Here is a 2,837-nt window from a genome sequence, read left to right on the forward strand (position 1 = left end):
GGGGGAGAAGCGGGAGACCAGGGAGAAGGCATGTATTACAGCTAATACATGCCGCAGGGGAAGCCGTGGCCAAAGGACGCCAAGGCAGGACAGGCGGGGGCGGTTTGGGCGGGAAATGGCGCGCGGCGTCAACCTTGATTCTATGAGGCGAGGCGAGGCGAGAGGGAGTGGGGGAGGGGCGGCCGTTGGGACCAGAAAGAGGAGCGGGAAGGACACCCCTCCCCCCGTTGCCCCAGCAAGACGTTGGTTATAGCGCTGGTGCTGCGGGAAGGTAATAAGGGAAGACAGTATCGAGAGGGAAGCCCTTCAGAGTTATCTCGCAGCCGGTCCCCAGGCGCCACCATCTTCCCTCAGGCATATACAGTGGTACCTCTAGTTCAGTGTTTCCCAACCTTTTTTGGGCAAAGGCACACTTGTTTGATGAAAAAAATCTCGAGGCACACCACCATTACAGCCCCGTGACGTCAGCGCGCAGCGTCACGCCGGGAGGGACGCACGAAAGTGTAACTTTCAATTTTTTCCCCTCCCCCTTGCCGGGGAACCTCCAAGCTTTGGGGGTGGGGGGGGAGGAGGCAGCAAAGCGAGGGACTGAGGGACTCCTCCAACGACAAGGGTTGGGGAAGAAGAGAAAGGGCTATTCCGCTCCAGTCACGGGAGGGGAATATGTACTGGCCCAACTGGTGTGCGGTCTTCGGATCCATTGCTCCGTGTCCGCTTCTCTGGAGCAGCAGAAAACAACCTTTCTCCCTCCTCTATGTGACATCCTTTTATATATTTGAACATGGCTATCATATCACCCCTTAACCTCCTCTTCTCCAGGCTAAACATGCCCAGCTCCCTTAGCCGTTCCTCATAAGGCATCGTTTCCAGGCCTTTGATCATTTTGGTTGCCCTCCTCTGGACATGTTCCAGTTTGTCAGTGTCCTTCTTGAATTGTGGTGCCCAGAACTGGACACAGTACTCCAGGTGAGGTCTAACCAGAGCAGAATACAGTGGCACTATTACTTCCCTTGATCTAGATGCTATACTCCTATTGATGCAGCCCAGAATTGCATTGGCTTTTTTAGCTGCCGCGTCACACTGTTGGCTCATGTCCACCGGGCGCAAGGTCCACCGACCTCGGCGGAGAAAGGCAACAACCGGAGCCGATGACCAGTGGCGTAGCGTGGGTTGTCAGCACCCGGGGCAAGGCAAATAATTTGTGCCCCCTAACCCGTGGATTTTAGCACTCGAGTGCGAGCGCGCCCCCCCCAAGATGTTGCGCCCGGCCCCCCTGCACCCCCACGCTATGCCACTGCTTCAGGTTCCCCAATAAAACATTTGAGGGGGCCAGTCCCCCAGTTGATGGGCATTGCCAATGTGATCAACTATGCAGGGCGGGGTTTACTTGCCTCCCCCCCCCCAATATCATACTGTATTCACATTGGCACCCCTGATGAACTCAGCGGGGCTTACTTCTGCCCCGCAAGCCTTTGCACCTCCGTGTCTCCTTTCCTCTCTATATGTAAGAGGGTGAAGGTCAGGCTGGCAGTGCAAATAACGGCCCCGCTGCTGAAGGCCTCACCCGCCGTGACCTCCTGGTCCACGGACAGGGCAAGAAAGTGCCTTTTCCTTGGGGGGGGGGGAGTCTTAAATTTCAAACCATTATTATTATTATGAATATCTAATGTGCGTGGTTTCTCTACCTCCACCGACGACTCGCCACGTGCGAGGAGGAAGGCGGGCTCCCTTCACCTCCCTGTCCCCTCAAGGGAAAGGGAAAACGACGTGAGGAAAAGCGACGCGGGACAGCGAGCGAGGTTCTCCTCAGAGCCTTTTCCCGCCGCCCCCTCGCAAGACAGCCCTGAAGCCGAGCGCAGAGTGAGGGGCGGGGCCCGGCAGAGTCTCGCTGCCCCCCAACGCCTCTCGAGGCGGCATGAGGGGTGCCGCGTCAAGGGCGCCGGCGGGCGCAGCGGCAGCTCCTGTCAGGAGGGGCCGGTGGGCTGGCAAGCGCCTCACAGCAGCAGCACCAGAGAGGGAGAGAAGTCCGCCTCCCGCTGCCGCCGCCTCTTCATCCCCAGCAGCAACTTCCCTGCCCGGCTCCCCGTCGCCGTCGCCGCCTCCTTCTCTCCCTGCTTTGCAGTAGCAGCCGCCGCCGCGGCACACCAGGCAACATCTCGCGGCACAGTACTGTGCCGCGGAACACCGGTTGGGAAACACTGCTCTAGTTCACAGGCAACCCTCCTATAAAGCTTCATCGAAGGCAGTAGAGCACAAAACGGGGGGGGGGGATTAAGAGCAAGAAAATGAAATAAAGTGTTCAAAATATCCCCCCGCAAAGTTTTTAATAGATGTAGGTGCCTTAGCCTGCAACATGGGCCTTTATAAGTTAAACTTATATGTCTTTAAAGCTTTGGAAAGCAACTTAACACACTCATGGTAGGAAAATCAATTAAACCTTATATCCCCATCTCAAAGTCCTGTTTTTTAAAAAATGGAAGACTCAATGGAAACCAAATTTATTAACACAGAAAAGTGTTACCAAATCTACTTATAGCAGGACCTACAAATATACTTTTGCACACAAAGAAAATATAGCAACTTCCCACCACATTTATTGCCACCTACTCTAGCCTCAGATAGAGAGACCTAAAAAGAAAAGGAACAGAAAGCGATTGGTGCATTCAAATGTGTCTCAAGAATCTTTCAGCCATTAGAAGACGTGACCTTTTATCTCTAGAACCACATGTAACTGACTGTTTTCTATGGGCAAATTAAGCCCATGTTTATATGCTTGCACACAGGAAAGTGAATGTTTCAGTAAATGGAAAGTTAAATGAATACTCGAGACAAGCTAG

This window comes from Podarcis liolepis, assembly GCF_965112155.1.
Source record: "Podarcis liolepis genome assembly, chromosome: 5".
NCBI classification, from domain to species: domain Eukaryota; kingdom Metazoa; phylum Chordata; class Lepidosauria; order Squamata; family Lacertidae; genus Podarcis; species Podarcis liolepis.